Genomic DNA, 23,749 nt, shown 5'->3' with positions numbered 1-23,749 from the left:
CCCAGAACAATATTTTAGTAAAACCTAATGAGCCTGGGAGAAAGTCCATATCCAACTCCAGTTCCCTCAATACTTTTATCTCACTAAGGAAAAAAAGGAGACGACAGAGAATCATTTTCACGACCCAGTATAGTTGAGGAATTTTTTGCTTTTTTGAGGCATTGTCTCACTCCAGCTAAGACTGGCCTCCAACTCACAATGATCCTCCAACTTCAGCCTCTCCAGGATTGGATTTAAGGTGTAAGCCACAACACCCAGTCTCAGTGTGGGTGAGATAGAAACTAACTCCACAAGGGAACTGAGTTGATCTTCACTGGGGCAATACATGCTCCAAATCTAGCTTTATAGGTTGGAACTGGAAGTGTTTAATCATTGCTCCCATATCAGGGCAGGTTGCTAAAAGAAACATCACAAGGAAGGAAAGAGTTCAAAACCTATCCTACCAAGGCAAGAATGATGACAATTTAGATTTGATGTACATTTAGTACGTTTGCCTTTTAAAATCATTTTGGCTGGGCATAGTGGCACACCACTCTAATCTCAGCATTTCAGGAGGCAGAGATAGGAGAATCACTGTGAGTTTGAGGCCACCCTGAGAACACATAGTGAATTCCAGGTCAACCTGAGCTAGAGTGAGACCCTACCTCAAAAAATAAATAAAATACAATAAAAATAATAAAATCATGTGTCTTACATGATTGGGACTAGTGGTGAATGCCTTTAATCTTAGCACTTAGGGGGTTGAGTTGGAGAACTGTAGTGAGTAGGGTTAGGTTCAAAAGTAATAATGAATGGATAAATTTGGAAAAGATTATACTAGATGAGATCACTCAGGCTCATATTTAGATCCTAGCTTCAAATGTTTCGATTTATATGTGAGCCAGGCATGGTGGTGATCACCTTAAATCTCAACACTTGGGAGGCAGATGTAGGAGGATCACTTTGATTTGATGCCACCTTGAGACTACATAGAGAATTTCAGGTTAGTCTGGGCTAGAGTGAGACCCCACCTAAAAACCGCCCCTGAAAAAATGGATTTATATGTGAGTTGGAGTAAAAATCAGTATTAGAGGCCAGGAAGCTAGAAAGGAGCGATGAAGGAGGGAGGAGTTTAAGGTAAGACATAGTAGATATGTAAGTATGGGGGCAGAATTCTGGGGGTAAAATGATCTAAGAGGGGTGACAGAGGGGAAGGAGGGAGAAGGGTTTGGAAAGAGATTTAATCAAAATTAAATCTGTCATGTATAAGCCATATGGAAATCTACTTCTCCACTACCTAATAATATAGATGTTAAAAAATGGAGAATCTGGGCAGAAGTATGCTGTGTGGGTGGATAATGTTGTGCCTAAAAGCCATAGATGATTACAAGAAATTATCAGTTTCAGGGGTGGCACACTTTTCAGTGAGGAGCTGTTGGTCAAAAAAAAAAAAAAAAAAAAAAAAAACCCTGATGCTCCCAAAATACTACAGGCTATTGCCAAAGCTCTTGGTTGCCCACCAGAATTATATGGTAAGATCCTATTATTGAAGGCTCCACATGATTTGGCTGCAGGTTACTGAGAAATCAAGCTGGACCTGAGATGGAAGCCTTCTCCCTGTTGACTAGCTGTCAGAATGCTAGAAAGAACTATGTAGCCTGTTGGGGGAGAAAAATCATCAATACTCTTAACCAACACTGGACCCTGTAAGCCTTATAGCTGGCCAGCCAGGCCAAACATTAACTGGTACAATAGTGGCATGTCTGTTATGGAGGAAACCATAACTGGACTTGAGGCCTGCTCTACTGGAGGGAATTCATGTCTGGTACTGAAAACCTAATCAAAAGCCCATGGCTGGGGAGGTCATAAGCCCTAGGGGGAAACCTTCATGATTTGGAGGGCAGACTGGGCTACACAGTGAGTTTCAGGCTACTCTGGGCTACTCTGAGACCCTGCATTAAAAACAAAATCCTAAGTAAAACTAACCAAAAGAATATGGATAAGGAAAGAACCAAATTAGAAATGCTAAGGGTCTCATTACAACAGATACTAATTCAATGCAGAAAATCATAAGGATATACCTTAAGAACTAAAGCAAATTAGAAAATCTAATAGAAATGGGTGAGTTTCTAGATACATATGATCTACCAAAATTAAAAGAAGATGGAGCCAGGCATGGTGGTGCACACCTTTAGGCAGAGGTAGGAGGATTGCCATGAGTTCGAAGCCACCCTGAGACTACATAGTGAATTCCAGGTCAGCCTGGGCTACAATGAGACCTTACCTCAAAAATCAAAAAAAAAAAAAAAAAGGGCTGGAGAGATGGCTTAGAGGTTAAGCGCTTGCCTGTGAAGTCTAAGGACCCCGGTTCGAGGCTCGGTTCCCCAGGTCCCACGTTAGCCAGATGCACAAGGGGGCGCACGCGTCTGGAGTTCGTTTGCAGAGGCTGGAAGCCCTGGCGTGCCCATTCTCTCTATCTGTCTTTCTCTCTGTGTCTGTCGCTCTCAAATAAATAAATAAAAATTAAAAAAAAAAAAAAAGATGGGAGGAACTTTTTGTTTGTTTTTCATGATAGGGTCTTACTCTAACCCAGAATGACCTGGAATTCATTATGTAGTCTCAGGGTGGCCTCAAACTCATGGCAATCCTCCCACCTCTGCCACCAGAGTACTGAGATTAAAGATGTGCACCACCACATCTAGCTTTTTAATTTTTAAAAATATTTTCATTTAAAAATATTTTTATGACTTTTATTATGGAAACAAATTACAGGCAACAAATTCTGGTGAGGATGGATGGGAAAAGAGGAACCCTATTTACTGCTGATGGGGTATAAATTTATGAAAATCCACGTGGAGTTTTTCCAAAAAGCTAAAAATAGAATGATCCAGTTATAGCAACTCCTGGGCATGTATCTTAAGGACTCTCCACTTTACTGTAGAGATACCTGCTCATTCATGTTTATTGTTAACATAATCACAATAGCTGTGAAATGGGATCAGCCTATGTATTAATTACCTTCTTATTGCTGGGACAAAATATATGAAAAAAATCAGTTAAGCAAAAGAAGGGTCTATGTCAGCTTACGGTTCCAGGTTATAGTCCACCATGGTGGGACTAGTGACATGATACCTCTCAGTGAATTGTTTGTCACAGAGACCCCATGAGGCTCCCAAAGCAATACAGGGTATTGCCAATGTGGTTGGTGGCCCACCAAAACTAGACTATAAGACCCTAGTGGTACAGACCCCACATACTTTAGTTGTAGGAAACTGGAAATTCAAGCTGATACTGATCTGGAAGCTTCTTCCTGCTGGCTAGTTGTCATAGTGCTACAAAGTTCTATGCAGGCTATTGGAGGAGAAAAGTCATCTATAGTCATAACTAACAGTGATTCCTATCAGCTACACAACTGACCAGCCAGGCATGATGTGCTCACTGGTGCAAGAGTAATAAGATTCATATGTGGGGGCCAGACGTAGTGGTGCATGTCTATAGTCCCAGCACTCAGGAAGCAGAGGTAGGAGGATTGCTGTGAATTCAAGGCCACCTTGAGACTAGTGAATTCCAGTTCAGCCTGGGCTAGAATAAGACCCTACCTCAAAAAAAAAATTAATATGTGGGCTAATTTCTTGCTGATTGTATCTGAGGTCCACTCCTTGGGAGAGAATTCATGGTTGGTACTGAAAGTAGTCAAAACCTATGGCTAGCCTGGTGTGGTGGCGCATGCTTTTAATCCCAGCACTTGGAAGGCAGAGGTAGGAGGATCACCATGAGTTCAAGGTCACCCTGAGACTACATAGTGAGTTCCAGGCCAACCTGGGCTAGACTGAAACCCTACCTCAAAAAAAAAAAAAAAAAAAAAAAACAAAAAACAACCTATGGCTGAGAAGGTCATAGGCCCTAGGGGGAAGCTATTGCTGTTGTTTGGCTAAATGGATAAGTTATGCCCACCAAATTTCATTGTAAATGTTTATTATGCTATCCCCGTAGGTTAGTGTTGTTCTCATCTTTGACCAAAGAAAACTCTTTTTGTAGATGTTGGCAACTAGTGGGGAGGCTCAAAACTCTTCACAGCTATGAGAATATGTGACTGTTGAGTGCTCAGTGCTAAATGAGACATCTCTATCACACCTTCCAAGGCTAAGGAAAAACTGCAGAAGAGGAGGCAGAAAGAATGCAAGAGCCAGAAGATGAGGAAGAGTGCTTTGGTCATCTGTTTTCTGGATATAAAGTGGCCAGTGCATGAATGACCTCACAATGGCTGTGGTTACCTGTACAAGACCTGCACAGTATTGGGCCTATCAACATTCTATCATGGATGATGGAGCACGGCAAAAAAAAAAAAAAAAAAAAGACACCAAATTACAAGAGACACTAGTTGTGGTGGTTTCATTCAGGTGTCCCCCATAAACTTAGGTATTTCGGGGCTGGAGAGATGGCTTAGCGGTTAAGCGCTTGCCTGTGAAGCCTAAGGACCCCGGTTCAAGGCTCGGTTCCCCAGGTCCCACGTTAGCCAGATGCACAAGGGGGCGCACGCGTCTGGAGTTCGTTTGCAGTGGCTGGAAGCCCTGGCGCGCCCATTCTCTCTCTTTCCCTCTATGTGTCTTTCTCTCTGTGTCTGTCGCTCTCAAATAAATAAATAAAAAATAAAAAATAAAAAATGAACCCAAAAACTTAAAAAAAAAAAACAACTTAGGTATTTTGAATGCTTTTCTCCCCAGCTGATGGAGATTTGGGGATTAACGCCTCCTGCAGGCAGTGTATTGTTGGGGGTAGGCTTATGGGTGTTATAGCCAGTTTCCCCATGCCAGTGTTTGGCACACTCTCCTGTTGCTATTGTCCACCTTATGTTGGCCAGGGAGTGATGTCCACCTTCTGCTCATGCCATCGATTTTCCCTGCCAGCGAGGAGCTTCCCCTCAAGCCTGTAAGCCAAAATTAGCCCCCTTTCCCACAGGCTGCTTTTGGTTGTGTGTTTTCTTCCAGCAACGTAAACCTGACTGCAAAACTAGGTGAAAGAAAAGGAGTTCAGTGGGAGACGGGGAAAGAGAATAAAAAAAGTATTAGGATAGGATTATGATCAAAATACATTATATACATGTGTGAAAGTTGTGGAGACAAAGAAAACAATGAAAGGAAACAACAGAAAAATAATTGTGAAGGTTGTAGTAGAGAAGGGCAAGTTTTCTGAAAGTCTGAAATCTACATGTAGAAGTATGGGTGCTTCCCCTCCTATGTAAAGCTCCTATGTAAGTAATAAGGGAATACAACTAAAAGAAATATACATCCTTTTGCTCCAGACTCAGTAATTGCACAGGTACTTAGACACACTGAGAAAACAAACTTTTGTAACCACCTCTGACTGATTTTGTATATCAAAGTTGATTATTTTGAAATTTTCAGACCTAGCTGGGTGTGGTGGCATATGCCTTTCATCCCAGCACTTGGGAGACAGAGGTAGGCGGATGACTGTGTGTTCGAGGCCACCCTGAGACTATATAGTGAATTCCAAGACTACCTGGGCTAGAGTGACACCCTCTCTTGAAAAACAAAACAAAACAAATAGTTCAGATCTAGTTTATAATTTATTTTAGCATTTGATATGTTCCCTCAAAATTACTCTGAGTGACCAACATAATGAGTTTTTGGTGACGCAATGGTAAGATTTGTAATGAGCTAAAAAGCTACCTGGAGTAGTTCTTCTTTTCCTTCTTTCTGAGTAACCTGGATTTTAAAATTTAAATATTTTAATTTATTTATTTTCAAGCAGAGAGATAGAAGAGAAACAGAATGGGAATACCAGGGCCTCCACCCCACTGCAAATGTACTCAACTCATGAACTGCTTTGTGCATCTGGCTTTATGTGGGTACTGAGGAATAGAACCTGGGTCATTAGGCTTTGTAGACAAGTACCTTAAGTGCTGAGCCACCTCTCCCATAACCTTTATTGTGTTTTATTTTTTATTTTTATTTATTTTTTTGAGGTAGTGTTTCACTATAGTCCAGGCTGACCTGGAATGTGCGATGTAGTCTCAGGGTGGCCTCAAGCTCATAGTGATCCTCCTACCTCTGCCTCCTGAGTGCTGGGATTAAAGGTGTGCACCATCACACTCTGCTAACCTGTATATATAGGTGTGTGTGTGTGTGTGTGTGTGTGTGTGTGTGTGTGTGTGTGTATTTGGGGGAGTTGAGGTAGGGTCTCTCTCTGGTCTAGGCTGACCTGGAATTAACTAGCTAGCCTCAGGGTGGCCTCAAACCCATGAAGATCCACTTACCTCTGCCTCCCAAGTGCTGGGATTAAAGACATGTGCCACAATGCCCAGCTTTTAAGATATGTATTTTATTTTTACTTATTTATATAAGAGGGAGGGAGGGAGAGGAGAGGAGAGGAGAGGAGAGGAGAGGAGAGGGAGAGAGAGAGAGAGAGAGAGAGAGAGAGAGAGAGAGAGAGAGAGAGAGAGAGAGAGAGAATATGGGCATGCCAGTGCCTCCAGCTGCTGCAAATGAACTCCAGATGCAGGTGCCACATTTACAGCTGGTTTACATGCATCCAGGGGAATTGAGCAGGTGTCCTTTGGCTTTTCAGACAAACACATTAACTGCAAAACCATCTCTCCAGCCTCTAACCTGTTTTCTGATTACAGTAAGACATCACAAATTACCTGAAATCCCTTCCAATATAACTATGTCTTCCTTCCTTATTTAATTGCTTAATAGTTTGAAGAAACTATTGGAAATCGGTATCTTATACAATATGTATAGCTTTAAGATATTAAAAGTCATGTAACCAGGTGTGGTAGTGCACACCTTTAATGCCAGTACTCTGGAGACAGAGGTAGGAGGATCAATGTAAGTTCGAGGCCCCCCTGAGACTACATAGTGAATTCCAGATTAGCATGGGCTAGAGTGAGACCCTACCTCAAGCCCCCCCACCAACTATTTTTTTTTAATGCAGTAATAAGAAAAAAGATGAGGTTTATGTGAGTCTTTAAGGTATGGCTGAGGAAAGATACTGTAGTTGTTTTGACACTATTGTTATTACCTTTAAAATCATTTATCCAATAAAGTGTTAAAACAAATTAATAGAAATATACATTTTATTTTATTTATTTTTTTATTTATTTTCACCTCTTTATTTAAAGTCAATGATAAAATCACACTTATAAAATAAATGCATTTAAAAACACAAAAATATACTTCACTAAATAAAAATATCTTAGTGATTTTTTACAAAGCATATTAAAAATATATACTTCAAAGACAAAAAAATAGGTAATGGTCAAATTTATATACTTCACCAAGGTCAACAGAATGAAAGACAATATTAATATGTCAATCTTCAAATATATCCTCAACAAAAATGTTCCTAAATAGTAAGATCATCAGACATGTATTTTCAGAAATCTGGACACCAGCTCCAACTAAAAAAAAAAAGCACAGGTAGGAGATATATATATATCTCCTTCTACGTGTGTGTGGGTATGTTCTAAAAATTCATTTTTTTGAGGTAGGGTCTCTAGTGCAGTCTGACCTGGAATTCACTATGGGGTCTCAGGGTGGCCTTGAATCCACAGTGATCCACCTACCTCTGCCTCCTGAGTGCTGGGATTAAAGGCGTGTGCCACCACACCCGGCTGTGTTCCAAGAATTCAAAATTAAACTTCTAAAACAATTTAAAAAACAACTTGGACTAAGGATATAGCTCAGTGGTAGAAGTACTTGTCTAGTGTGTGATGAGGCCCTGGGTTTGATCTCCAGCACCATGGGGAAAAAAAATCATGTGAACATTTTTAAAACAATGACAAAAGTAAAGCCAGGTGTGGTGGTACACACCTTTAATCCCAGCACTCAGGAGGCAGAGGTAGGAAGACTGCTGTGAGTTCGAGGCCACCCTGAGACTCCATAGTGAATTCCAACTCAGCGTGAGCTAGAGTGAGACCCTACCTCAAAAAAAAACAAAAACAAAAACAAAAACAAAAACAAAAACAAAAACAAAAACAAGAGAAACCCAAAAATGACAAAAGTATAAAACCGAGTTGTTTACTCTTTTGGACAGAAAGGAGATAGGGCATTTTGTAGTAATAATCCTCTTAAATTATAGGTACTCCCACTCTTTTACATTATTAAAATATCTTCAATTATTTGGGACACTTTGATGTTTAGACTATTTCAGACAACTGATTCAAATATATGATATTACTGGAGATTAGTAAAGAAATAATAGTCCTTTCACAATGAATGAATTTCCTTAAGCAAATCTGAGCCACTATTGTACTAGTGATGCTGCTGGTGGTAAATGATACTCTCAAACTTTTCTCTTTAAAATTATATAATCTGGGCTGGAGAGATGGCTTAGTGGTTAAGCGCTTGCCTATGAATCCTAGGGACCCTGGTTCGAGGCTCAATTCCCCAGGACCCACATTAACCATATGCACAAGGGAGCGCACACATCTGAAGTTCGTCTACAGTGGTTGGAGGCCCTGGCGTGCCCATTCTCTCTCTTTCTCTGCCTCTCTGTCGCTCTCAAATAAATAAATAAAAATTAAAAAAAATTAAAAAGAAGTGAAGATTATTTAAAAAATAAAAATAAAATTATATAATCTACATCACACTGAGTAGTAAATGTTACACTGTATCCTTTCTTTTTTTTTTTTTTTTTTTTTTTTTGGTTTTTCAAGGTAGGGTCTCACTCTGGCTCAGGCTGACCTGGAATTCACTATGTAGTCTCAGGGTGGCCTTGAAGTCATGGTGATCTTCCTACCTCTGCCTCCCGAGTGCTGGGATTAAAGGCGTGCGCCACCACGCCCGGCCTGTATCCTTTCTTAACAAGGAATGACTGTTTTCAGGCCTTTCTAGGAAGAAAAAAAACTAATACTAACATTCACTGCTTAAGTATATGATACAAAATAAAAAACAAAAACAGAAAAATCTGGGGAGTTAAATGAATATGTTATAGGTCCTAAATATTACATTATGAGTCAGCCAGGCATGGCAGAACACACCTTTAATCTCATCATTCTCAGGAGGCAGAGGTAGGAGGATCACTGTGAGTTCAGGGCCACCCTGAAACTACATAGTAAATTCCAGGGCTAGAGTGAGATCCTACCTTGAAAAACCAAAAATTAAAAAACTATATATTACATTATGATTCTGAACCACTTTTTCAACACAAAAGAGCTACATACAATTTTTGTGATTTTCTTTCTGGAAAGATACAAAGCAAAGTTGGGGAAACTTGGCCCTACCTTGTCAAAAATAAATATTTAGATAAACTGAAATCACATTTGCTAAAGTGCTTCAAGTAACCACAGCACTGTGACCCTGATCCTTAGAGCTATCTATCTAGGAAGTAGTGGTCACATTCACCTATCCTTCCACTCACTGCCTAGACAGCCAGAGGCAAGAGGGACAGCAGCTTTCTTTATTTTAATTTAATTTAATTTTTGTTTTTTTCTAGGTAGGGTCTCGCTCTAGCCCAGGCTGACCTGGAATTCACTATGTAATCTCAGGGCGGCCTTGAATTGACGACAATCCTCCCACCTCTGCCTCCCAAGTGCAGAAATTAAAGGCACGTGCCACCACACCCAGCCAGATTTCTTTTTTAACTCTAATACTTTGTACAGGGAACTATGGCAAAAAGCCCTAAATATGCTATCTTTTAAAATTCTAGAGAGCCAAGATAACTTCATTATGTTTAAATAACTTAAAATGTAAAGGGTCTGCTCAAATCAGGACTTGTATTAAATATGTCCTTTCTACATTAATATTTGCTCACTGGGCTAAACTCTCTTTGAGAGAAGCAGGAATATCCCATGCATTGTTCAGCAACAGATTCAAAAGTAAAAGTTACAGAGCTGTAACATTTTATGAAATTTCTGATTTTTAAAGCAAAATCATTCCATATCTTGTATTATTATTGCACTCAGATATTGCCTGGAATATATCTGTGTCAACAAAAGGTAAGTAGGCCTACAAAATTTGATCTCTTTACCAGAGAATAAAGTTCCCATAAAGAAAATGCAAACAGCTGCAAGTTCAAATATAATGCTTAATAATTATTTTCAGCCTTATAGAAAATGAAATTGAACGTTTGCCACCATGAATCTGTAAGGAATCCGACAGGGACTGAGAGTATACAAAGTCTTGATTCTTGTTGGATTCCACTTTAAAATCCCTGAGTGAAAACAGCATTCCCCCAAGTTTTAAAAAAAATAGATTTTAGAAAAGAGATTTTTTTTCAAGCACTGAATATAACATTTTTTTTATCCAACAGAAATAAGTTATACTTTCTTCCTCTGAAATTCATTTGAAATAATTCTTTCGCTTATCTCTTAATGATTGCTACAATTTTCAAGACTAAGAGAATTATCAGAAGGCATTCTTTCTTCTTGGCTTACGTTATTTGTCTCTAAAATAGGTCAAGTCAGCTTTTAAAGATTCAGGGAGGAGCAGCTTCATGATTTTTTTTTTTCTCTCAGTAGATTCTGTGGTGGCGCATCTGGCTTTGTGGCTTCGCTGGGATCCTTTTCTTCCTCTTCTTTGTTACCTTCTTCCATTTTCTCATCCTCTTCACTGTCTAGAGGCTGAGGAATCAGCTGAATATCCACAAATGCATACGTGTTAATTCTCTGCTTAACTCTTTTTCTCTTGGGTGGGGCCCTCTGAGGAATCCCGTTGGCCTGCATCTCAGCATTTATGAAATTTCTAAGGGTGTGTCAAATGTAAATATGAGCCAAGTCTTGTAGATTTCTGACAGCATGGGTGGGGGGAGTCCCACAAAATCTGGCTTGCATTATCATATCATTCCTTTTTTTTTTTTTTTTTTTTTTTGGTTTTTCAAAGTGTGGTTTCTGTCTAGCTCAGGCTGACCTGGAATCTGGAATTGACTATGTAGTCTCAGGGTGGCCTTGAACTCATGGAAATCCTTCTACCTCTGCCTCCCGAGTGCTGGGATTAAAGGCGTGTGCCACCATGCCCGGCGCCATTGTCATTCTTAGTGGGTTGTACAAGTGGAACAAATGAAATAGCAAGTATATTTTTTCTTTCCTAAGTGTTTTGTCCAGTTCACATAATCTGTGTTAGCTGATCCTCTATAGGCATAACCAATGTGCCTCCAACTTTGAGCGAGATTTTCATGTAGTTCTCATGATCTTACTGAACTCCAGTTCTACAATAAATCTGATGAAATATACATTTTAAACTTTATTTAAGAAGCCTTCATTGGGCTGGGCAATGAAAGTGTGTAATCCCGACCACTTATGGGGAGTGATTAAGGATGCAAATTCAAATCCAGACTGTACAACTTAGCCAGATGCTAGTTCAAAGTAAAATGTAGGAAATGGACTGAGGATATTGCTTAGGGTACAGCCTTTGTCTCCAAACACACATACACAAACGTGTCTATAGGAAGACAGAAAGACAAAACTAGAAAGCAAAACAATAAAAAAGAAAAGAAAGACACAAACAGAAAGTTTGGCCTCTGGCACATAAAGCTACAAGCAAATAGTAGTAACTACAGCCTACTTCTTTTTTAAAAAAAATTTATTAGCATTTTCTATGACTATAAAAAAAATCCCATGGTAATTCCCTCCCTCCCCCCCATACTTTCCCCTTTGAAATTCCACAGCCTACTTCTATCCAGATACATGAATACTCACACTACAAGCTATTGATATCAATGCTTTTATCCAGTATATCATACCCAGTTTTCTTTCTTTCCTTCCTTCCTTCGTTCCTCCCTCCCTTCCTTTCTTTCTGTAATATTTTATTTATTTGTTTATTTGTAAGTAGAGAGAGGAGAAGAAACAGAGATAGAGAGAATGGGTGCACCGGGGCCTCTAGCCACTGCAAACAAACTCCAGACGCACGCACCACTGTGTGTTTGGCTTTATGTGGATACTGGGTAATTGAACATGGGTCAATAGGCTTTGCAAGCAAATGCCTTAGCCACTGAGCCATCTCTCCCACCCCTAGCTTTCTTTTTAAAATTATATATTTGTGAAGGGAGAGAGAGAAAGGTATGCTTCTGCAAAAGAACTCCATATGCATGAACTACTTCGTGTATCTGGCTTTATGTGGGTACTATGGAATTGAATCTAGGCAAGCAGGATTTGCAAGCAAGTGCCTTTAACCAGTGAGCCATCTTCCTAGCCCCATAGCCAGTACAAATCATATAATAAAACAAAAAAACTACTGTAGAATATATAGAGTCAGATATAGAAGGGTTGTTGAAATTATCAGAACAGTAGTTTAAAACAACTGTACTGAGTCCAGCTAAAATTGATGGATAATATAAACACAGGTGGAAATCTTAAAATAAAATCAAAAGGCAATGCTAGAGCTATAGAAATGGCTTAGCATTTAAGGTGCTTGCCAGAAAAGCCAAAGGACCCAGATTCAACTCCCCAGTACCCACATAAAGCTGGATGCACAAAGTAGCACATGCATCCAGAGTTCATTTGTACTTGCTAGAGGCCCTGCCATGCCCATTCTCTCTCTGACACACACTCTTTCTCAAATAAAGAAATATTAAAAAGGCAAGTCTAGAAACCAAAGACACTGTGACAGAAATGAAAAATTTCTTAGATGGGTTCATAAACAGAATAGATAAAGCAAAGGAAAGAATCAGTGAGCTTGAAGAAAGATTAACAGAAACTTTCCAAAATGAGATGCAAAAAGAAAAAATAGCAAAACAAACCAGAATCTCTAAGAACTATGGGACAAGTACAACAGGTCTAATAAATGCACAATAAAATTACCAGTAGGAGAATAAGTAAAAGAATGGAAGAACTATATGATGTATGAGGCTGGGGAGATAGCTTAGCAGGTAAAGGCAATTGCTTACAAAGTCTTCCAGCCTAGGTTCCATTCTCTAGTACCCAAAATGCAGCAGTAAGAGGCCCTGGTGCACCTATTCATTCTCTCTCTCTCTCTCTCTACCTCCCCCTCCTGCTCCCTTGATCTCTCTCTCTCTCTCAAATAAATAAATAAAAAGAAAAAGAACTATATGATGTAATAATGACCAAAGAATTCCTAAAATTAATGATGACACCAAATACAGGTCTAGGAAGCTCATAATACACTAATGAGTATTCATGTAAAAAAAAAATGCCAGGCATGGTGGTGTATGCCTTTAATCCCACCACTTGAGAGGCAGAGGTAGGAGGATCAGCATGTGTTCGAGGCCATCCTGAGAATACATAGTGAATTCCAGATCAGTCTGGGCTAGAGTGAGACCCTACCTTTAAAAAAGTAAATTTAGGGGCTGGAGGGATGGCTTAATAGTTAAGACATTTGCTTGCAAAGCCAAAAGACCCAGGTTCGATTCCCCAGGATCCATGTTAGCCAGATGCACAAGGGGGCACATGCATCTGGAGTTCATTTGCAGTGGCTGGAGGTCCCTGGCGCACCCATTCTCTCTCTCCCCCTCCCCCCTCTTTCTCTGTGAAATAAATAAATTAATTAAAATAAAATATTATAAAAAAGTAAATTTAGACATACTCAATTTTCACAAGTATTAACAAAATAAACCATAGGTTTAAGTGTAAAACACAAAATTATAAAAATCCTATAAAATAACATAGGCAACCTTTGGCTTGTGAGACCTTTTTAGATACAAAATAAAAAGTATGATCCATCCCACCTCCCAAGGCTCAGGGTCTATTGCAGAAGAGGTGGCGGAAAGAATTTAAGAGCCAAAGGAAGGGTAGGACTCCTTATAATGTGCTCCCCCCAGACACAAAATAGCCTGGATATCCATGACCTGACACTAAGTACACAAGACCATCATAAGAGGAGGAAAAGATCATGACATCAAAATAAAAGAGACTGATTGAGATGGGGAGGAGATATGATGGAGAATGGAGTTTCAAAGGGGAAAGGGAGGGTATTATCATGGGATATTTTTTATAATCATGGAAGTTGTTAATAAAAAAAATTGAACAAAAACAAAGAAGTACCCTAAGATATGAAAATAAAAATAATTCTGAATCTATGAGTAAAAAAAAAAGTATGATCCATGAGAGAATGAACCGGAAAGTTGGACCTCATTACAATTAAAAACTTCTCCTCTACCAAAGCTATTTTTAATCGAATGAAAATAAAAGTTGGGGCTAGAGAGATGGGCTCAGTGATTAGTTTAGGCATTTGCCTTCAAAGCCTAACAATATGAGTTCAATTCTCTAGTACCCACATAAAGGCAGTTGCACAGAGTGGGTCACACATGCATCTAGAGTTCATTTTCAATGGCTAGAGGCCCTAGCATATCCATTCTCTCTCTGTACTTTCAAATAAAGATTAAAAAAAAAACATAGGGAAAATTTTTGCAAAAGACTTATCTATAAAGGACTGGTATTCAAAATATACAAGGAACATTTAAAACATATCAGTAGGAACTGGAGAGATGTCTCAGTGGTTAAGGTGCTTGCTGGTGAAGCATTATGACCAGGGTTCAATTCTCCAGTACCCATGAAAAGCCCTATGCACAAAGTGGCACAAACATTGGAGTTTATTCACAGCTACAAGAGACTCTGGTGTGTCCATTCTCCCTCTGTTTTTCTTCTCTCTCTCTCTTTCTCTTCTCTCTGCTTGCAAATAAATACAAATATTAATTAAAAAACTCAATAGTAATCAAACAAAAAACCCAGTTAAGAAATAGGTAAGCTGGGTGTGGTGGTGCACGCCTTTACTCCTAGCACTTGAGAGGCAGAGGTAGGAAGATCGACATGAATTTGAGGCCACCCTGAGAGTACATAGCGAATTCCAGGTCAGCCTGAGCTAGAGTGAGACCCTACTTTGAAAAACAAACAACAACAAAAAAAAAGAAAGAAAGAAAGAAAAAGAGAGAGAAAAGAAAATAGGTAAGACAGCTAAGCGTGGTAGTGCACATCTTTAATCCCAGCATTTGGGAGGCTGAGGTAGGAGGATCACTGTGAGCTCAAAGCCTGCTTGAACTACTGCATGAGTTCCAGGTCAGACTGGGCTACAGTAATACCCTGCTTCAAAAGAAAACAAAACCAATGAAATAAAAAATACATATGAGAACTGAAGCAGAGAAGATATTCAAATATCCATGGTGCACATGCAAAGATGCTTCTTTGTCGTCTTCTTTTTCTTCTTCTTCTTCTTATTGGTTTTTCAAGGTAGGGTCTCACTCTCTAGGCCAAGCTAATCTGGAATTCACTATGTAGTCTCTGGGTGGCCTTGAACTCACAGTGATCCACCTACCTCTGCCTCCCAAGTGCTGGAATTAATGGTGTACATCACCACACCTGGCTTAAAGAGGCTTAATTTAATATCATATGTCACTAGGGAATTGCAAGTTAGAATGTGATACTGCTGTATACCAACTAAAATTGGTAAACTGACAACAATATGTTGATGAGGATATGGAGCACCAAGAGCTCTTGTTCATGCATACGGAAATGCAAAAGGGCATAGAGACTAAGGAAGATAACTTGATGGTTTCTTACAAAACTAAGCATCATTCTACTATGTGAGCCAGCAACTATAATTCTAGCATCTCTCCAAATGAGTTGAGAATGTATGTTCACATAAAATCCCATATACATTTTTATAACATTTTGCATCATAATTACCAAAGTATGGATGTAATATGAACGATAAATATACAATAATATTCTGGGCATAGTGGTGCACGCCTTTAATCCCAGCACTTGGGAGGCAGAGGTGGAGGATCGTCGTGAGTTCAAGGCCACCCAGAGACTACATAGTGAATTCCAGGCAGGTCAGCCTGGGCTGGAGTGAAACCCTACCTTGAAAAAAAAAAAAGATGCACTAGAACATTATTCAACAATAATAAAACAAATGAAAGCTATGAATATACCTGTAATCCTTGCACTCAGGAGATAGAGGCAAGGGGGTCAGAGGCTCGAGGATAGCTTGGGATACATGAGACCCTGTTTCAAAACAAAACAAAGGGTTAGGAAGATTGATCAGTGGTTAAAAGCACTTGATTGCAATGCCTTCCAGGTTCAGTTCCCCAGTACCCATATAAAGCCAGATGTACAAAGTGGCACATGAGTCTGGAGTTCAATTACAGCGGCAAGAGGTCCTGACATACCCATAGTCTGTCTGCTCTCTCTTTTTAAAGTAAATAAATACTTTTATTTTATTTTTATTTATTTGAGAGAAAGAGGGAGAGATACAGAAACAGGCAGGTAGAGAGAGAGAGAGAATGGGGGTTCCAGGGCCTCTAACCACTGCAAACTCCAGAGGTGTGTGTTCCCTTGTACATGTGGCTTACCTGAGTCCTGGGGAGTCAAACCTGGGTCCTTTGGCTTTGCAAGCAACACCTTAACCACTAAACCATCTCTCCAGCCCAAATAAATACTTTTATGTTTTTTTTTTTATTTTTTATTTTTTGAGGTAGGGTCTCACTCTAGCTCATGCTGACCTGGAATTCGCTATGTAATCTCAGGATGGCCTCGAACTCATGGTGATCCTCCTACCTCTGCCTCTGAGTGCTAGGATTAATGGCATGTGCCACTACAACTGGCAGCAAATAAATACTTTTTTAAAAAGAAATGAGTTATTAGGCTATGAAAAGACATGGATGAGCCTTAAATGCATCAGAATAAGCAACAGAAAACATTCTTTTTTTTTTTTTTTCTGAAGTAGGGTCTTACTCTAGCCCAGGCTGACCTGGAATTCACTATGTAGTCTCAGGGTGGCCTCAAGCTCACAGCAATCCTCCTACCACTGCTTCCTAAGTACTGGGATAAAAGGCATGCGCCACCACACCCGGACTAGGAAACATCCTTTTAAAGCAACACTTTGTATGATTCCAACAACATGGAATTCTAGAAAAGGCAAAACCAGGGATGGAGAGATGGCTTAGCTGTTAAAGAGCCTGCCTGCAAAGCCAAAGGACCTCTGTTTGATTCCCCAGAACCCATGTAAGTCAGATGCACAAGGGGGCACATGGATCTGGAGTTTGTTTACAGAGCTAGAGGCCCTGGCATGCCCATTCTCTCTCTCTCTCTCCCTGTGCCTATTTCTGTATCTATCTCTTTCTCTCTCAAATAAATAAATATTTTAGAAAATGAAAAGCAAAACTATGGAGACAATCAAATCATCAGTGGTTCCAACAGATTTAGGATTGGAAAAGAGAATAGGATAAATAGGATTTGGGGTACTGAACCACTCTGATGCTATCGTGGTGAATAGTGGTGCATGTTATTATGTATTTCTTCACATCCACAAGATGTACAACACAAAAGAGAGTCCTGCTATGTATGACAGACAGCGCCTATTGCCCTAGCTACTTGGGAGACTGAGCAGAGAAGCTGAATCCAAGAGTTCAGGTCCAGTCTAGACAAGCATGAGAATCTGTCTCCAAAATACAGAAACAGGTACAGTGGAAGTGCAGATCTCTAATTTCAGCACTGGGGGAACTGAGGCAGGCAGAACTCGAGTTCCAGGCCAGTGTGTGCTATATAACATGATATTGTCTCAAGCAAACAAGTAAAACAAAAAACCCTACTGTAAATATGGACTTTTGCTAATAATATTAACATTGGTCCACCATCTATAATGAGTATACAACAGCAAGACATGATGATAATATAATAATAAGGAATGCTAAGCCAGGCATATGGACTTTTGCTAATAATATTAACATTGGCCCACCATTTATAATGAATGTATGACAGCAAGATAAGATGCTAATATAATAATAAGGAATGCTAAGCCAGGCATGGTGGTGCACACGTATCTGGAGTTCATTTGCAGGGGCAATTTTTTTTTCTTCTTCTCGCTTTATAAAAAAGTTAAGACTAAAAGAGCAGTTTATTCATAAGGAAATTTTGATGCTAAAAATCATTCTGGGGCTGGAGAGATAGCTTAGTGGTTAAGGAACTTGCCTGTGAAGCTTAAGAGCCTAGGTTCGACTCCCCAGGACTGACATAAGTCAGATTCACATGGTGGTAAATGCATCTGGAGTTTGTTTAGAGTGACAGGATGCCCTGACATACCCATACACACTCTGTCTCTTTCATGTGTGTGTGTGTGTGTGTGTGTGTGTGTGTGTGTTTCCAGGCAGGGTCTCACTTTAGTTCAGGCTGACCTGGAATTTACTATGTATTCTCAGGGTGGCCTCAAACTCACAGTGATCCTACTACCTCTGTCTCCCAAGTACTCAGATTGAAGGCATGCACTCAATAAAAATATTTTTAAAAACAGAAATATGTGCTGAAGAGGTGGCTTAGCAGTTAAGGTGGTTGCCTGCAAAGCAAAGGACCCAGGTTGAATTCCCCAGGGGCCACACATAAGCTAGATGCACAAGGAGTTTATTTTTAGCAGTTGAAGGTCCTGGTACACCCATTTCCCTCATCTGCCTCTTTCTCTCTCTTTCTCTCAGATAAATAATAAAATTTAAAAAATTTTTAAAAAACAAACAAAAATAAATAATCCTAGCCAGATGTAGTAGCACATGGCTTTATTCCAAGCACTCAGGAGACAGAGATGGGTGGATTGCTATGAGTTCAAGGCCACCCTGAGACTACATAGTGAATTCCAGGTCAGCCTGGGCTAAAGTGAGACACTATCTTGATAAAAACAAAAACAAAATAAATAAATAAATATCCTGCAAAATGATGATTTATACATAAATTTATCTGGTATGGGAGATGATTCAGTGCTTAAATGCACTTGCTTGGAAAGTATGCTGGCCCATGTTTGATTCCCCAGTACTCACTCATGCCAGATGCAATAAAGTGGCACATGTATCCGGAGTTTGTTTGAAGCAGCAGCAGGAGTCCCTGACATGTTGATCTATACTCTCTCTCTCAAATAAAATAATTTTTTTTTTGGTTTTACAAAGTAGGGTCTTGCTCTAGCCCAGAAAATTGTGGATCAGCTAGCCTGGCAAATGCAGCAGTGAACAACGAAAGATCCTACCTCAAATAAGGTGGAAAGTGAGGAATGATCTGAAAGTTGTCCTCTGACCTACACATATGTGCTGTGACAGACACATGCCTGCACCTGCATATACTCATACGTCAGAAATATATACACCAAGTAAATACAATAGAAGGGTATGTAGAAAGACATATATTACAGGTTTCCTCTGATATTCAGAATAAATATTTTATTTATTTATTTATTTGAAAGAGAGAGAAGGAGAGAGAGAGTTGGGCATACCAGGGCTTCTTGCCACTGTAAATAAATTCCAAATGCATATGCCACCTTGTGCATCTGGCTTACATGGATACTGGGGAATGGAACCTCGATCCTTAGGCTTCATAGGCAAGCACTTTAACCACTAAGCCATCTTTCCAGCCCAATTTTTTTTGAGGTAGGGTCTTGCTTTAGCCCAGGCTGACCTAGAATTCACTGTGTAGTCTCAGGGTGGCCTTGAACTCACAGCAATCCTCCTATCTCAGCCTCCCACATGCTGGAATTAAATGTATGCACCAACACACCTGGCATATATATTTTGAACATAATCGCATCCCATCATTACTTTCTCTTTCCCCCCTCCTCCTGTTCTCACAAAACTTCTTTCCAGCTAGCCTATCTTCTACTTTGATGTCTCTGTGCATGTGTGTGTGTCCCACTGAGTGTAATTATGATTGACTGCATGAGTATGGGTGAAAAGTTATTTACTCGAGTACATGTAACTTACCAGTAGCTATACCACTTTAGAAAATGTATGCCCCTCCCCAGCAACCATTTATTACCAATAATTTCTCAGGGAGGGATAGGAGTTTCATGCTCTCCTCTATCATCCATGATGCAGAGTACTACATTAAGAAAGAATGCAGATCTAGGCATCAAGGATAACAGAGGGGGCTACACAGATCTTAGGACATGTGTACAACTTAAGTAAGAGAGATAGACATGGAGATTTAGAAAATAATGGACAGGCAGACAAAGATAGAGGTAAATATATATAGTATGTGATTATAATATAAAGACCTAGGCCCTTATTTCCATATTGTGTGACCTACGTATAAGAATAATGGCAAAAGAGCCCTTCTGTTTTTCACTCCCACCCAAATTTGAAACAGTCTGTGGTAGGTATCTAAAGGCAGCTCACAGTCTTGCCTGAAGGTCCTGGGTGACAAGAGGTAGTTTACAAGCTCAAGGTCTTAATCGTCTGGTAAATATAATACTTCTCCATGAACCTTCAATTTTTCTTCCTCCACCTATTCTCTCATCACCACCCCTTTGAAGTGTGAGCTCATAAGCTACTCCTTATCACTTTTTTTGAGATAGGATTTTACTCTACCCAGGCTGATCTGGAATTCACTATGAAGTGTCTGGCTGGCCTCAAGCTCACAAAGATCCTCCTACCTCTGCCCCCAAATGCTGAGATTAAAGGCATATGCCACCAAGCCTGGACCTCTTATTACTTTTTGATGTCCACATCTGCACTGTGAATATAGATAAAGTCTATTCTCCTCAAGGTACCCACCAAACTGAGTATCCAACACATAGTAGAAACTCAAGACATTGAGAAAAGGAAGGGGGGTAGTAATAGCATTCAGTACTTCTAGAGATAGACAAGGCTCCTTCTCAAGTGAATCCTTGCCTGAAGACAGTGCCGAAGACAGCACATACTCTGGAATTAAAAGTCAGGGATTAGATAGGAAGGTGTTAGTTCCTGGAAACCACCTTGAATGAAGGGAATACAGAGAAAGATCACTCTCACATTCTAAGACATTTATTCTAATACAAGAGTGTCTGCAAATTCTCGCTTGAGTGTCTTAGCGAGAAACTGCAGGGAAACTAGGAAGTGGAAAAACATCCCTTGTTCTTGGATCGGAAGAATCAATATTGTGAAAATGGCAATCTTACCAAAAGCAATCTATATATTTAATGCAACCCCCATCAAAATTCCAAAGGTATTATTTATGGAAATAGAAAAAAATATAAAATTTCATTTGGAAGCACAAAAAAATCTTGAATATATAAAACAATTCTGATCAACAAAAATAAGGCTGGTGGTATCACCATATCTGATTTTAACCTATACTACAGAGCCCTAGTAACAAAACCAGCATGGTACTGGCACAAAAACAGACATATAGATCAATGGAACAGAATAGAGGACCCAGAGGTAAGCCCAGATAGCTATGGCCACCTGATACTTGACAAAAATGCCAAAAAAAAAAAATGCCAATACTCATTGGAGAAAAGACAGCCTCTTCAGCAAATGGTGCTGGGGAAACTGGACATGTATCTGTAGAAGGATGAAAATAGATCCTTATCTCTCTCCACAAACAAGAATTAAATACAAATGGATCAAAGACCTTAATACCAGACCTGAATCTCTGAAACTGCTAGAGGAAAGAGTAGGGGAAACCCTTCAACATATTGGTCTTGGCAAAGGCTTTCTGAATATAATCCCAATTGCTCAGGCAATAAAGCCACAGATTAACTGCTGGGACCTCATGAAATTACAAAGCTTTTGTACAGCAAAGAACACTGTGAATAGAGCAAAGAGGCAACCTATAGAATGGGAGAAAATCTTTGCCAGCTATACATCAGATAAAAGAGTAATATCTAGGATATACAAAGAACTCAAAAAAATAAGAAGAAACCAAAGAACCCAATTATGGAACTAAATAGAGAGTTCTCAAAAGAAGAAATACAGATGGCATACAAACATCTAAAAAATGTTCTATATGCCTAGTCATCAGGGAAGTGCAGATTAAAACTATGTTGAGGTTTCATCTCACTTCTGTCAGATTGGCTACCATCATGAAAACAAATGACCATAAATGCTGGCGAGGATGCAGAAAAGGTGGAATCCTTCCTCACTGTTAGTGGGAATGCAATCTGCTCCAGCCACTGTGAAAATCAGTGTTGAGGTTCTTGAGACAGCTAAAAATAGATTTACCATATGACCCAGCTATAGCTAGGCATAGATCCTAAGGACTCATCTCACTACCTTAGAGATACTTGTTCAATCATGTTTATTGTCACTTTATTCACAATAGCTAGGAAATGGAACCAGCCTAGATGTCCCTCAACTGATGAGTGGATAATGACAATATGGTATATTTACACAATGGTGTTCTACACAGTGGTAAAGAAAAATGAAGTTATGAAATTTGTAGGAAAATGTATGGCTCTGGAAAGGATTATACTTAATGAGGTAATCCAGGCCCAGAAAGCCAAACCTCACATGTTCTCTCTCATATGTGGATCCTAACTATAGATGATTGGACTTCTGTGTGTGTAGGAAGAAAATTCAGTAGCAGAGGCTAGTAAGCTAGAAAGTCGTTATAAAGGGAATAGAAAGGAAGGGAGAGGGGTACTTAATAGGAAGGTATTGTGTATATGTAAGTAGACGAATAGATTAATCAAGGTGAAAAGGTCTAAGTGAGGTCAGGGGAAGATTGAATAAAGGAAAGATGGAGGGAGGCTATTCAAAACCTAAGAGGATATAAATAATTCATATGGAAACCTACTTTTTTGGACAACTGAATACACAGGAGCCATAGAATTTTACTAGAAAATTTTCAGTGCCAGGATGGATACCTTCCAGTGAGTTGTTGGCCAGGGAGGTCCCTGATGCCCCCAAAAGATTACAGGCCATTGCTGAGGCCCTTGGTTTCCTACCAGGAATAGATGGTAAGACCCTATTGCTGAAGACTCCACATACTTGGGCTGCAACGCCACTGAGAAATCCTGCTGAACTGAGCTGATAACACCTCCCTCATGTAAACCAGCTGACAGAAAGCTGGAAGAAGCCATTCTGCATGCCGTTCAATGGAAGAGAGATATACCTCCAGTGAAGATACTCAACAGTGGACACTGCAAGCCTTATAATTGGCCAAATAGATCAAATGAGCCAATGGGTGCAATAGTGGCATGTCTGTTTGCGGGAAACCAACTGCCCTCTAATTAGACTGGAGGTCCGCTCCATGGTAGTGAATACATCCCTAAACTGAAAACATACAACAGGTGTAGTCATGAGCCCTAGGGGTGTAACATCTACTGCTGTCTCGCTAAATGTATATAGTGTGCTCATCAAAATGCCCAATAAGCACTTCTCTTCATGTTCATCCCTATATATTAATGCTACTCTCACTTTTTCCTTAGAGAACTTTCTCTTTTCAGGTGGCAATGGCCTTGGGATGACTCAGAAAGCATCACAGTGCTGAGAAGAAGTGACAGGAGTGCTCAGAACTGCAATATCTATATCACACCTTCCAAGTCTCAGGGTCCATTGCGGAAGAGGTGGCAGAAAGAATGTAAGAGCCAAAGGAAGGTTAGGACTCCTTACAACGTGCCCCTCCAGACACAAAATGGCCTGGATATCCATGACCTCACAGTGCCTGACACTACCTACACAAGACCATCATAATAGGAGGAAAAGATGATGACATCAAAATAAAAGAGAGACTTATTGAGAGGGGGAGAGGATATTATGGAGAGTGGAGTTTCAAAGGGGAAAGTAGAGGAAGGGAGGGTACTACCATGGGATGTTTTTTATAATCATGGAAGTTGTTAATAAAAAAGAATAAGTAAATAAATAAAACATTAAAATAAATAAATAAAACATTTAAAAACACTTTTACAAAAAAGAGTGTCTGACAAATCTCTTAACTATTGTGTTGGGAGCTTCCCTGACATTTTTGTCATCCAAACTACTAATTATAAGGAAGAGTGTGGTGCACAGGCTCCCTGTCCTTCTTGATGTGGATGAACTCACCCTCTCTGAACCCTTGCCCAGGTGCATTGCATTGAGATAGCACTGGCACCCAGATAGCAAGGATTAGAGAGGGGGAGCAGGG

The 23,749-nt window shown here is 39.8% G+C and overlaps 1 protein-coding gene and 1 pseudogene across 2 annotated transcripts in view; both read right to left on the bottom strand.

Annotated features, from left to right (window-relative positions):
* Clcn5 (chloride voltage-gated channel 5) overlaps positions 1 to 23,749 on the bottom strand; it is a 251,784-nt gene that overhangs the window by 95,450 nt on the left and 132,585 nt on the right. The window lies entirely within an intron of this gene.
* On the bottom strand, positions 10,380 to 11,156 carry LOC123456749 (annotated as a pseudogene).

The sequence above is a fragment of the Jaculus jaculus genome, chromosome X, assembly GCF_020740685.1.
Source record: "Jaculus jaculus isolate mJacJac1 chromosome X, mJacJac1.mat.Y.cur, whole genome shotgun sequence".
In the NCBI taxonomy this organism is placed as follows: Eukaryota; Metazoa; Chordata; class Mammalia; order Rodentia; family Dipodidae; genus Jaculus; species Jaculus jaculus.
This window is presented reverse-complemented; position numbering and strand designations above follow the sequence as displayed.